Genomic DNA, 15,665 nt, shown 5'->3' with positions numbered 1-15,665 from the left:
TTTATTGACACCGTATTCACTTAAATGCACATTTACGTGGTGTCTTTTAAAATACGTCAAAGGTACCATCTAATACCCAGTCAATAAATATTTAAAATGTTCATAAGACTCTTAGGTATTGAAGATGTTTACGAATCGGACCGCTATAATTTATTTTATGCTACATTGAATAATATTTTAGTCTCCTAATGTTTGTATGTGCAAATTTTGGACTCGAATATTCATTATTCTTTTTATCTTTGTGCGTATTCTCATTGTTTACTTGTAGTCATTTCTTCCCTTTTTGATAAATTCTTAGAGTCTTCGTCCACCCTTGTGACAAATTACATTTGAATTGGTATTCAACATATTTTACAATATAAATGTCAAAATGCCGAAAAGAGGCTTAAAGGGGAAATTTATGGGGTCTCATTATGGCACCAAGTGACTTAGCATCAGGCATAACTTATGATGATTGTGTACATAATACTACAAATTACTGTATTGTACTTCCAAATTCGGAATAATACATCACTGGTAAATACCGAAGGATCAAATATGTATTGTTTGATAGTCCAATATATTATCAACATTTCTGTTTAAAAAATTAAAATAACACTGTATAAATTGTAGGCGTCCGAAGCGCTTTCCTGGGTTTGCCTTCGTCGGAGCCTAATATTTTGAAAGTCAAGGATGTATAAGAACCGCAACAGGTGAAGAGATATATGACCAAAAGATCATTAAAATAATAAATTTTCTTTGATAATTAAAATTTTTAATGTTGGCATAATTAAAATTCGTTATGTTGGCATTGTGTTTTACAGTAGTATAATACAAGAGATCACATTTATGCATCAGTATTTGTCAGATCTCATAATGTAGTCTAACTAAAACTGATGATCTCAGCTTTAAAATAAGTTTTCATAATCACTGTCCATGAAATGTAATATTGTTTGAAATCTCCTTCGTACCATGTCTGCTCTGCTTTAACTTCTGAACTATAAGTTTTATTAGTTTAAGTTCTTCTTCTTGTTGAAGTCCGTACGGTAAACTTCTAAGTCATTTGGTCTCTGTTTGATAGTTGTCTCATTGGCAATCATACCACATCTTCTTATTTAGTATTTACGACTTCAGAGTATTGACGGCCGTACTAGTTTATACCATGCAACTTTCGGACTTAGTCTGGTATGTAAAATCTATTCCATCTTATTGGTAGGTTCATAATTTTTAAATATTAAAAATTTAAGGAAGTTGAAATGATAGGGTAGAGCCCGGTAGACTTAGGTTATTAGTACTTAAATGTCGCAAATATATGGCCTTTTTATAAAATATGATTTCTGTTATTACTCTTTCACGGGCCTTGAATACAGTAAACATGGTAAACACACAAAGTACAAATATCTTAGCCGGAAAAGAGTCTATATTTAACAATTTTGGTTTGAACTAGCTGAAAGAAAAAAAACTTTCCATTGGAAACTATGAAGTCAAATTAAAGTATTTCTCAAAACAGAGTAAATGTAAAAAATTACAGTTTTAGGAATTTAAATGTCCTTTTGTGAAAAAAAATTACAACATTAGAACTTTGTTTTCAATCTTTCTGGTCATTGTAGCTTCTTCAAATTCAAATATTGATTTCTAAAAATTTTGCCTACAACATAATTTAGAGGATTTATTTAGTAGAGGGTGGTAAAGGTGGGTTCTGAAAACGGAAACACGTGAATTAATAATCGCAAAAACGTTGGACAGAAAATAAAAATTGGAAAAAAGAAGCACGAGAAATAAAATCGTAAATATTAATGAAAAAAGTACTAGAAGGTAATACTAAACCGTTCTAGGAGAATGCTCAGTCATTGTTAATAGAAATGAAGACCCTGCAGTCTCCTTTTAGCGTTCGTTAGTTGCATCTGATTGAGAAAAAAAAATATTATTCATAGTAATTTCATGGACTTTATAGCATACCATACATTTACAATTTCCGGGCCGACTTTGAATTAGTTTCTTAACCTTTGAATCAACTGCGCTGGGACAAGCACGAGAAATAAAGAGAACCGACACGAAACACGGGAAATAAATAAGGGGAAACACAAAGCACGCACATCAAACCAAACATGCGAAAACGAGAAATAAAACGTCAAAACACAAAACACGTGAAATAAAAAGGCCGAAAACGTTGCACGAAAATAACCCTTACCACCCTCTTAGTAAGATACATGACATGAGCACACAAAATCTTTATCATGTTTTTCCTTATCGGCAAATTCAAAATGCAATGTTTTAAAAGATTTTTACAATTTTGCAGTAAAAATAAAATTGAACTTCATTTCCAACGATGTGTTACGGGAACCAGTTAGTTTAATTCAAAATTAGTGCTTAGATCAAAACTACCAGAGGTACTTTTGTTGGTAGCTCAATTGTGCAAATCTTGAAAGTTCAAAATTCTAAGCATTAGTCTTATGCATGAATTTTTGTTTGATTTCTACTGAATATTTATGGCTGCTGTATTTCCTTTTTTTTTTTCTTAACATATTTTAAAGCGTACATCATATTTGAATCCTTGAAATACGCAAAGGACATTCTTATCTGCTGCATTTTACAGAGCTCGACCCAACATCATAGAGCTTTCTGTTACAATCAAGTTGTGTGCATAAACAATTATAGACAGTTTGGTCTTAAAAGGCATACAAAGTTTATGTTTTGAAAATATACACCCATCTAAAAGTGTCTGATGTCTTTTTATGCCCCCACTGTTGCTCAGGGGGCATGAAGTTTTACCCTTGTCAGTCTGTACCTCGGTCTGTATTTATGTCTGTACGTCACAAAGTTGGTTTAGTTTATCTATTTCTAGTTTGCTTCAAACAAATGTCATAAAACTTGTACACAATGCTTATTACCAGAAAACCCAAATCACATTTGAAATGGTGTCACTTTAAATGTTCGAGAGTTATGCCCTATTACAAATGAAAAAAATGTTGAATTTTCCAAATCACTAATCGTAATAGATAAGTAGCGACAACATATGAATAAATGGAAATATAGGTAATTTATTGATGAGACAGCAACCAAACAACAAAATAATTGTGTCTATTCTACGTATATCAATAAGACTAATTCTTAAATATAAAATAAGAAGATGTTGTATGAGTGCCAATGAGACAACTCTCCATCCAAGTCAGAATTTGTAAAAGTAATTCATTGTAGGTCAAAGTATGGTCTTCAACACAGAGACTTGGATCAACTCAAACATGGAGCTACAAAGGGCCCCTCAAATGACTAGTTTACAACCATTCAAACGGGAAAAAAATGCTCTCATCTATAAAAAAAAAAAAACCTAGAAATTCTTATGAACCACATCAACCAACAACAACCACTGTTTTAGGTGAATTGTGTTAAAATATATCATCTGTTTTCAGAAAAGCTTCCCGGATATGTTGCTGTACATTTTCCATTTGATGATTCTTCTGCTATTGTGCCTGCAACAAAGATCATTGATCCACAAGTTCCTTTCCAAAAGCCATTCAACAAACAAGTTAAGATAAACTGGGATGGAAAGATAACTGATTGTTACATCATTGAAATATCAGGTATTTTTTTTTTTTCATTTTTAATCCAACAACATGACACATAGTCTTTATACGCCTGTCTGTCTTTACATAAATTGGAATCAAAAAATGCTAAGAGAAAGGGGAGATGTTTTGCTAAGTCAGTGACAGACTTTGTTATGTCAATTTATGAATAATTTGTATAAACAGTATATTTGACTTTTATGTGTTCAAAGAATATCACCTATATAGATGACGATAAGCAAATGTTCTGAGATTTAAAAGTGATGATCAGATCTTACAATTTTTTTCTGTAATGACTTGAACATTTCAATATTCACAACATCATGAACGTTTTGATTATGCTCAAATATGTTTAAATTATGTTAAAGTCATATTGTATTTTAATATAAAGGGAGATAACAAATAAAACATACAAATTTAGGCATCTTCAAGTTCAATGTAAAATTAAACTTTTTGTAAGTCTGAGCTCTGACTGTTTAATGAGGACTAAAATCATAACTGTAAAATTAAATTAGTTCATTCTCTGTGAAAAGTCTGCTATTCTTGTTTTTAGCTCACCTTGCCCAATTGCATTTGAAATAGTTTTCAACAAGTACTCTTAGATTGAGATTTAGACTCAAGTAATTGCAATTGTATTGCTCTGCGAAGATTAAATGGTCTATAAACCACGAGCCAACAATTTGAAATAAAAAGGTTTTTTTCCAGGGATAAATAATTATGTAAGCAAAATATTTTTCAACAATAAACTGTTGATACGAAGATAAATCACGCCTTTGTGTAATTCGATAGTAAAATGCAAATGTTAAAACTAAAATGGCAATAAACTATGCTAATCCTTCATAGTCAACGAAGAATTATGACTGAACGTGCAGGGCCAAATAATCTTCATAGAGATGAGCTATCCCTTGGCTAACACAAATGCATATCAATTGTTATTGACCTAAAGTTTTTATAACTCAAGTCTGATTCCCCTTATAAAATTGACCTGATCTTAGTTTTAAACTTATCAACTATAAGTATAAAGTTACAACGTCCAATGAACGATATTTGTGGCGGTAGGGCCGTATAATCTCCATGAAATGAGATTTTAAGTCAGTAATACTATATATGGACATATTTTATCATGTTACATGTAACAAATTGTAACGTTATAATCTCAATTTATCAATTTTAGTACACATGTTAAATGAGCAAATTGTTCTTTACCTGATATTTGAAAAGTTATAGAAAACAAATCCAGTAATAATAAATAAACGATGACTTTCGGCATTTTATCCACGTGCCTTCAACTTAAGGAAACAATGAGGAAGATCAATGAATACAAGGTAAACAAGTACTTTAATCAAAGTTATTTCCGCGTAACGAGCAGAACAACGCACAATAATGTAATAAATTTATCTATTTATGAATTATGCTATTTTTGACTTTTAAAAACTACAGTCTTAAAAGATTGTTTGATTACTGAATTTTAGTCTTTCTTTTTTTAACTTTCTTATCAAATATCTATGAGTCTTAACAACTGATTTTAATCGGGATGAATAAATACCGTTATAAACCAGTTTATTTAAAAATGAAATAAAAACTTGAGTGCAAATTAGTGCACAACAGGTAACATCAATCGGGTCCCTCTTAAACCACAGGACCAACTTTAACTTATCTTGTTCTGAATGATGCTTAAGGTACCAATTAAAATAAATGTGTGGTTCTGCTTTTTTTATGCATTTTTGTACCGCCTTCAAAAAACATAATAAATTGGGAAAATATGAAAGTCTAATAACTTGAAAAACCTATATAGAGAAATCTGGTTGTAGCAAAAATGATCAAAATGTCAAGATCTACCTGTCATCCGGTACAATTAAAAATGTCAGATGACTCCTTACAGGCATAATAAGTATAACCATAAAAGATCAATGTTTGCCTATTGTTTTGAATACTATTACAGATAATCAGACACTGTAAGAACAAAACTTATCAGTAATAAAAGGATCTACAAATAACTAAGTTAATAAAAATTGAAATCGTTAAGATTTATGACCCCATCTGTAGGCCTGTGTATTACGAAATTTTCAAAGTGCTACAATATCAAAACAGCAAAAATACAGACTAAAAGTGACGCATCATTTTTCACATATACCAAAAGGAAACGTTATTCAAAGTAATACTGTTTAGTGTTTCGTTGCATTTAACAGAAAATGGGAATTGGCAAATAAAGATAAGATTTTGCAGAAAATCCACAGAGATTTTCGTTGTTAAATTTTAAACATAGATTACTCACTTTTGTGTCTATGCTAGACGTATACAACGAGTCCTTTACAACCGTTACAATCCAAAAAGACCTCGTTCTGAGTCACTAAAGTCGAGTGCACCCTAGAAGGTGTACTTGAATAAGTCCATATGTATTCTTATTTTAACCATATCTTTATTTATATACATGTTTTAGGAAAAAATAGTGCAGCCATTAATCCTTTATCTATTGAACACCGAATAGTCAAATATAGTACAAAAAGAAAGGCTGTGGTTGTTTTATGAAATGTCCATATGTTTAGCATTAGAACAACAAAAGGATACATAGTCCTTAATCCACTCCTAAGTTTTGTTGTACTTAAACCGCGAATTTGCCTATTTTCGCGTTTTTTGTCTATTGTCTTGAAAATTATAATATATAGACAAACTGTGAACAGATAAAGCAAAAATGAACACCAAGAGAAGCCAGTATGAGTTAAACCTTTATAGATACAAGCTAATTCGAGCCCGGTCAGTAAGAACATACCATAACGTAGTTCATATTTAAAGCAAAACATTTTCTATGTATAGGTCTAACGTTCACAATATGTAGAATATTTTGGTGATTTTGTTTTTTAATGAAAACTGGAGAGCTTTAGGTCATTGTAGAATACTTTTTGAATGATTATTATTAATTGATTTTAACACTGTGAGAGCAAAAGGGGCTTTTATGTGCGTTTTTGGCCCAAGAAAATAGATTTTGAGACGTATTTCGAATTTGAACATTCTGTTTGGAAATGTATACGGTCAGGAAATAAAAATTATTTTTATTAACAAGATTTTGATGTTTTTACGTCAAAATTACGTTATAATATGCATCCTTTTCTTGGAACGTGCGGAATTTATGCAGTTTTTCAGCCATATTTACTTTGTGGAAACCTTGTGCGCAGCAAAGAAACAACAACAAAATTTTAGAGAAACTCTATTGAAGCTATTTATATAGTCTCGCCAAATGCAAAGTTGTTCCTGGGATGTGCACGTACTTTCTCAATGCAAAATATCCTTTGCACTTAATGTTAAATGAGTAAAATCAAGAAATGTTACAAAATATACAATTTTCGACATGTTTTGTTGCCATTTCTCATTAAATGTGAATTATGTTTTAATTTTCTATATACGTTGTTCCTTAGTATAAAAAGGACAAATTTAGGAACATAAATTGTATATTAACATTAATTTTTGTATTTGCACTAATATTTGCATATGTTTACCCTTTTCGCAGAACTGAAGTAAATATTTTGATACTTTAAAAGAACCAATTTGCTCTTAAAAACAACTTAAGGTACATTTACAAAAGTATGTTTTTTTTAGCACAAGCTACAATTAGGTGAGTGATATTTGGTAATGGATGTATGATTAAAAATAAATTATCCGAAAAACCAATGTTTTGCCCATACCGCAGTCTATTAATTGCCTCTTTTGAACCATTGAACCTAAACAGATTAAAAAAGTGTCTTCTCAAAAGATTTTTTTTACAATTTTCCCACTAACTCAGTCTATTCATAAGCACTATGTCCTTGACCTTTCATATAGTGGCCTAAATTTTATAGGGGTCTGGTTCTTTTCAAAGACATGCAATTGAAAAGAAATCATCTTGAAAATAAGAATAATTCATTGTTGCTGTGACCTTGACCTATCACCTTGTGACTTCAAAATTAAATTAACCAATATATTACACGCTTTCGTGTTGTTCCGAATAGACGTTACATCTTTAAAAACTTAACTAATTGTGTCCTATTGTTTTTTTTTCACGTCCCTTACTTTATTTTAGAATCAAGATGGAAGCCACTTAAAGCCGCCAATCGAACCAATAGCCACTTTTTTCCAGCGATAATTTTTATAATATGGCTAAAAAAACCAGTATAAGATTTAAACGTTCCCACAATTTCGAAATCCTAGCTATAACTAAAATAGCACCTTCCTTGGCAGCGGAGTTAGACCTTATCTTGCCTTGTCATGATTCACTAAAGCTGACATCTAGTTTAATATACCAATGATACAAGCAGCAACTATTTTTCTGTTTATTTAACACAACAAGAAATTGAATACTTTCTTTTTCTTTTTTTTTTCTTTTCCTTAAAATTATGAGATACAGAAACAATGTTAGAATAGATAAAAATAACTGTAAGTACAAGTGCAATTGTAAGTATTAGATTTAATTAAGTTGAGATGAATTGATCAATTGATCAATTGATCTGACTAAGAGAGATGAAGTGTACGAACACTTTTTACTAGGCGATGAAAGGATTTAAATATATGTTACTTTGGAGTTCGTTGGTGTCCAGACGTGTCCGGATTCCATGACGATATTTAAAATTTGGCAATGGTCTCTTTCAGTTCCTTTGAAATTAGCTAGGTATAGTCCAGAACTTTGCCGTAGGGAATTCACGATGAATACCGAAAGAGTGTCTTGGTATAAAAATGATTACGTTTAGTTGCAACTTTGAACCCCATTAGTGTCTACACGGGCCCAGATCCCAGGACGATATTTAAATGGACAAAGGCAGCGGTCAATACCTGGTTCAGAACTTAGCTGATGGGACATTCCGAAATTACCTAAAGAATGATTGGTTAACATGAAAAATGCCCAAAGTAGCAACTTTGTACCCCTGTGTTGTCCATACGGGCCCGGATATAAGACGACAAATCACTGGGCAATACCCCGGTCAAAATCTTTGATAAAAAGCTAGGTCTAGTCCAAAACTTTGCCGAAATAAGGGTGGTAGACATGAAAAATATTTAATCTTGCAGCTTTGTAATCGTGAGGTGTCCAGACGGGCACGGATCCTAGAGTGAAGCTAGTGACTACTTGAATGTCGTCCTGTATTAGGGCCCGTCAGAAAAACGCAATGGTTCAAAATTGTAACTTGGCTTTTTTTTTCATGTCAACCCTACTCTTTCGATACTCCTTGGCAATGCTTTACAGCACGGCTCTGAACCATTTAGGGTTAGATTGAAAGCTTTTGTCTATATCCTTAAATCATCTTATCGCCTTGGTGAAAAAATGCACAGCGGTGTGCTAATGTCTTAGTCACCTCTCTATCACTGGCACAGGCACATTCGAGAAAGAAAATTTCAAGTTTTAATTAGTAATGTTGCATGCCGTATTAATTTAGAAAAAAATAGTTCACGTAGAATTTTCATTGAAAGCGCTTGTTCCAAGTATACAGCAAATTCTTTAAAAAAAAAGGAATATCCAAAAGCTGAAAAAAGTGGCTGTTGGCTTGATTTGATGCTAAAAGTTGCTACCAGTTTGAGTATAGTTGGCTGGAGTCATTTCTTCTGTGGACTGTAGGATATCGTTTCATCTTACAGTTTTACAGACTTACATCTTAAGTCGTGACAAAAAGAACCAGTTATCAGATAATGAACCTTTCAGGAAATTTCTAAAATATTATAAAATTTGTCTACAACATAATTTTTGAATTTCCAATTTCATGCAACAAAACATCAAATCAAAATTGCTTTATAATATGTTCTGATCATAATTTACTTAAATGAGTTGCAAGGTGTCGGTTGTGGTAATCCCTTTCGAAGGAGCACAAAAGAGTAATGCATTGCAATATCTTTTTCAACATTCATTTGTTTTTCTTTGTTTCTTTATCAATATTATTTTTTAAAAATGTTTTAGAAACTAACATTATTCTTTAACTTCGCGTTCCGCTAATAAGATGATGTCATCTCACTAAAATATTCAAAGTGTGGTGACTATGTTGAATACAATCCGTCGAACAAAAGGATACAACAGATACAGTGTAGTCTGCCTCATATCTTGACTTACATAAAGAGATTGACAATGAGGGTCGGTTGAGAACAAAACTTTACGACAAAAGTGATGATTTCAGATTCCCAATTGTGAATTTTCCTTTTTTTATGTAGCAACATTCTAGCAGCGCCTGCATATGGATTGTATCTCTCCCAGTTTATACGATATTCCAGAGCTTGCATTTTCTATCGTGATTGAGGGTTACTGCTCACAAGGAAGCTATTGAACCAAACGTTTCAAGTGGTTAAGTTGAAATCATCCCTTCGAAAATTATGCGTACGCCATCACTATTCAGTTGAGCGTTATGAAATATCTGTTTTACAGAGGACGACGGATATGTTCCATTTGCCGTAATTACAATCGCGTCCTCCTTTCCTCGAATGCGACCTACCGAATGAGACTTATCACCAGGTCTGAATGGTGTCACTTGTGGAGCAGAATCTGCTTACCTTTCCGAAGCACCCCAGATCAACCCCGATTTTTGGTTGGGTTCGTGTTGCTCAGTCTGTGGTCTTCTTTGTTATGTTTTGTGAACTGTGTTTTATCTTTTGTTTTTTGCAATTACATTGTCAGTTTTTTTTTCGACTTATGAGTTTGAATATTCCTTAAGTATCTTTCGCCTCTCTTTTAATTATTATCATTATTATCAGTATAGGTACGGTAGAAGTAGTAGTGGTTGTACATTTGTAAATGATATCATCGAATAGTTCAAAATCAGAGGATTTTGTTAACTGCATCTATTTTAATGTACTTGAAATAAAAGATAACACAAAAACAGTTACATACAAGTCTGCCTCATATCTTGATTTCCACCTATAAGTTGACCATGAGGGTAGGTTGAGAACCAAACTCTAAGACAAAAGAGATGATTTAAATTTTGCACTTTCCATTTCTGAATAGCAACATTCCAGCAGCGCCGTCATTCGGAGTATATATCTCCTAGTTGATACGATATTCTTGTGTTTTCTGTCACAATTTTCTTGAAAGAAGGTTACTGCTTACAAGGACGCGATTGCATCAAGGTTTCCAAGTGGTTTAGCTGATTTTCATTTACTTGAGCAACACATGCAGAGCAAGAACTGCTTACACTTCCGAAGTACCTGAGTTCCCCCGGTTTCTGATCGGGTTACTCAGTCTTTGGTATTTTATGTAATGTTTTGTTATTGTTGTTGTCCTTTCTTCGTTTTTTTTTATATGGTGTTGTCTGTTTTTATTGTACTTTTTATTGAATGTTTTTTTTTTCAATTTGATACTCTTTCCAAATGGGTAAAGGTTGTGATGTTGTTGATACAAATTAGAAATAAAAAACTAAATGTGTCTATGAATACACATGCTGCATCGATCTTTACAGAACCAAATGTTGCTTTACACCTGTCCCACCTCCATGACAAATATGTTGTTGTCCCCGAAAATAAAACAACAAGTTTGTAAAGCGTAATACGTAAAACTGTTTGATAAAGGGATCAGTTATTGACAATTCACTTGGAAACTCAACATATACCCCCATGACACTGGTCTAGGTGAAAATCATTAATAATCATTGGTCTGTTCTCCGTTTGTATGGTATTGCAACCAAAGATGAAGAACTGGATCTTCCATCGTTGTATTGTATGCCTAAATGACATAAGTGGTCTTGCAAACAAAGTTATATTGCTGGGTCTTCCGAGTACTCCACAAACCTCTTTCTAAATTATTGACATCAATATAATCAGCAATAAAAGTTGGGCTTCAAACTTATTGTGACCCTACCTTCTCTAAGGGAGGCGTGAGTCTGATGTGGATACTAGCATTAGTAAGCCGAATTTAGATTGATCGGCCAAATATAAAAAATAGGTGTTAATCCTTTAAAAAAAAAAGATTACTGAATATATAAATAAGATAGAAAAAAAAAAAAAAAAAAATTCAATGAATTTCATTCAATTTCAAATTATTTTGATACCAGTCAAATAGATTCCTTTGCGGCCATTGAAGTTTATTTATTATATGGTTAAGCTTTGTCAAACTAATAAGCCACGACCCGTTAAACAAAATTAAACTGGTATCAATGCCTTTTAAACTTTAAATGGTTTCGCCTTTTTGTGAGGTAACTCACTCAAGCAGAAAAACAACCGATATGTCTATCGTCCGTTCCCAACGTTATCGATTTAAGTTAGATTATATACTTCCAACAAATATTCACAGTGAATTCATGACAAACACATATAAGTTAATTAAGTAACTTATAGTTATTGATGCAAGATTTTTTAAATGCAGCAAAAAAGTGATTCAGTTGAAAATAAGAATAAACGATAAATAACATATGTTTTTTGTAATATGTCCACTTGCATGGAGTAGCTCGAGATCTGAAAGATTGTTAATAACTGATATGAAAACTCGTGTCATTTAAGTAGTTGTGATCTCTCACCATTGTTGCGAGTTTAGGAATTGTGAAAGATAGTAAAATGTGTCTATAGTACACGGATGTCCCACTCGCACTATCATTTTCTATGTTCAGTGGACCGTGAAATTGGTGGTCAAAACTCTAGTTTGGCATTAAAATTAGAAAGATCATATCATAGGAAACATGTGTACTAAGGTTCAAGATGATTGGACTTAAACTTCATCAAAAACTACCTTGACCAAAAACTTTAACCTGAAGCGGGACAGACGGACGGATGGACGGACGAACGAACGGACGCACAGACCGAAAAACATAATGCCCTTCTACTATCGTAGGTGGGGCATAACAATCAAATAGAAAATGTGCCAAGCTCTAAATTGCCCGCCTCTAGCCTCTAGAAAAATTAGATAACTCACGAGTTTTCCGATTTGGAAAAGGGACGTAGACATGATCATACTTTTTTGGCAAACGTTTATGGAAACGTCCAGCAAATGTTATAAGATCCTTTTGAAAAAAAAATGGGGAAAAGAATGCCGTGTATTCGCGTGAAGAACATACTTGTTAGCGGAAAGGCGAACAAAGCCACGTGCCACTGTTTAGTTATCTATTCAACCGTGATTGTTGGTCAATTTACAAAATTGTCACAACTGATAATCAATGCCGCATGGAATGAAAAGTTTTTAATTTCCCTCTGTAGTGCATTTCATATAGATTGAACCTGTAGTATGCGACCACTTTTTTCTCTCCCTTTAAGTGGTCTCTTATAACAGGTTTCACTGTATAACATAACAGATACAAATACAAACACAAACACAAACACACATGAAGGTGACCGATAATTTGTTAAGTTATTCAATGTAGAATTAGACCACACACTGTGGATTCATTATTATTATTGGGATATCAATTTTCATAGATTAAGTGGGTACAGATGAACCACGTATCTAAATGTTCAACGAAGTACAAATCTCTATAGGATTGAATGCAGACTTTTGTAAAACAACGAAATCAAATATCTTTGTAAGTACATTTTTCCTTAATCCACGAAAACTGGTACCCACGAATATAAATGTTTGAACGAATATCTGTTCCTCAAAACTGTTTTTAATTTTAAAAGCTTTATTTAAAAAAGTAGTAAAAAAATAAATTGAAGAGATTGTTTATGCATGCGCTACAGAAAGAACCTTTTTCAAAACTGTATGTACACCCGCGTTTCTTAGTGTAAGTCAATAGAACACTTTAATGGTCATTATTTTGGGGGTGATAGGGGGGGGGGACGACATTCCAGAAAATTTAATTTTGCGAAAGACCATATTGTATTTGGAATTTTATAATGTTAGCAAAATATCATGCTATAAATTATATCATTTTTTTCAAATATAGACATAGATAGCAGCAAAAAGTTCTTTACCTGTCACATTGAATGTTCCAAGAAATAAACCTAATATAACTAATAAATTAAGTAAAGAAACGACTTTCTGTCTTTCATCCATGTTTATTTAAAGATAAAACGAGGAAGTATGAAACGTACATGGAATATGTATAAGTGTTGAATTGCGGATATATAAGTGCTTCCACTAAAATCCTTTCCGTTTGAAAACCCAAACATTAAACATCAATCAGTCAATCTAAAAGGGTGTGTGTAAAATAACTATACATACATGTATGCATTGCCATTCATAGCATACAAGTGTTTTGCATAAAAATTCATAAGAATTTGTTTTAAATATAATTTATATAATCATATCAAAAAGTTTCTTTTGATATATGATAAATGTTTAGGGGTGATACCATTTTCTTTGCACAACACCGTGTGGGTCATTAAAACACATGTGTACGGTATGAACAGTTTAGAGTAACCTACGGCCAATTTTCATCTTAGGATTATTGTTTGTTTGTGAAAAGAACCCATACCTACATGTAGTCATATAAAATGAAATACGGAAACAAGAAATTTAATTAATTAGATTGAAAACTTTTTGCTTTAAATGCAATTGTCCCGTTCGTTTGAAGTAATGGGATGGATCACAATAATCAAGCTGCATATTATATTAGGTCTAAAATAAAATGCACCATACAAACAGCGTGTCTTTCGTCAAGTACTTGTCAACTGACAAAAACAAAAATATAGTTGACCTAATACTTCGGTTTTTGATTGTCACAAGGAAACAATAACTAGACTTGTGTGTGTGTGTGGGAGAGGAGCTGTGTATGTATTTGTGTTGAAAGGGGGGGGGGGGGGGTGAGTGTGTGTATGTGTGGGTTTTTTTGTTGTTGTTGTTGTTGCGGAAATGCAGGATACATCTTGTTCCTACGCCCGCCTGTCTTTATTCTTTTCTTCCTTTTAGTGAAAGTTCAAATTTTTATACTGCACATATGCAGATGTACATGAAGTGATTTTATTCGAGATAAGTAGAAATGTACATTCAAATAGATTGTAATGTTGTATCATAATTTAATTCACTTTATCCTTTACGATTATATCCTGAGGGTTCATCTTTCTTTAAGCAAATTTACAAACAAAAGGTGGCTGATGATCATCAAGAAGTCACCAACACCCCTCTGGCTTTCTGAATATTAGTACCTTTAAGTATAATTTAATGTAGCACATAGGTCACACAATTTTTATGCGAATGCATGGCCAAGGACATTTAATGTCTAATGATCGAATAACAATTTATCTTTCAGCAAAATGTTCAAATATGCAAATTAATTTGCAGCATGCATTTTAAGTAAAAAGCAATACCAAAAGTACTATGCTTTGTCAGAGTTCGACTACTTTTATAAAATGTTTTCTTTTAACTATAAGAATTGGTTGTGTCTCACCAACACAGTTATTTTCGTCTTTAAACTACTAGCATATTACACATTTAGGAAATCTGATTATAACTAGAATAAATACGATTTGCGAGAATTTTGTTGAATAAAAATTATAATAGAATAGTAGACTGTAAATCAATGTTATGGTTTCTGGTGACGAGCGCAAAAGCACGACGGCGTCGTATATATTGGAGAACCTTTTAGACTGCTACAGTGGATGTTTTTAACAGGAAATTGTAGTAATTTTTTCATTACAAATTCAGTTTTTTGAAGTATAAAAAAAACGTCTTCAGTCCAAGGGCCCTTATTATTTCTTGTGCTATAACCACTATTCTGATGCTTATGTCAAACATTTAATACAATTTGCCTATATCTTTTTTTTACTGGTGTATTTTTGTGTTAAACAGAAATTTTCACCTCTTCAAAAGAAACTTTGATGTTTTCAATTTCTGGCATTTGAATAAAAGGGATTGATCGGTTGATTATTCTTATGTTATTATAATTTCAGTGGGTTCACATCGTTGTCAATATAATGGAATTTGATGCGACTATCATACAAGTGAGAGGTTTAGCTAGCTTTAAAACCAGGTTTAATCCATCATTTTCTACATAAGAAAATGCCTGTACCAAGTCAGGAATATGACAGTTGTTATCCATTCGTTTGATGTGTTTGAACTTTTGATTTTGCATTTGATTAGGGACTTTCCTTTTTGAATTTTCCTCGGAGTTCAGTATTTTTGTGATTTTTTTCTTTTTTCTATCAAACATCTCCCATCAACCCCAATTCACAAAAAAATAAAACATAATTAAACCAATCCAGGCCTAAGATGAGAAAGCCACTGACCCTTTTGATCCGAAAAAAAAGAAAAAAAGA

This window comes from Mytilus californianus, unplaced genomic scaffold, assembly GCF_021869535.1.
Source record: "Mytilus californianus isolate M0D057914Y unplaced genomic scaffold, xbMytCali1.0.p SCAF_7, whole genome shotgun sequence".
Lineage (NCBI taxonomy): Eukaryota > Metazoa > Mollusca > Bivalvia > Mytilida > Mytilidae > Mytilus > Mytilus californianus.
The sequence above is the reverse complement of the archived record's forward strand: the minus strand, read 5'-3'. Positions refer to the sequence as shown.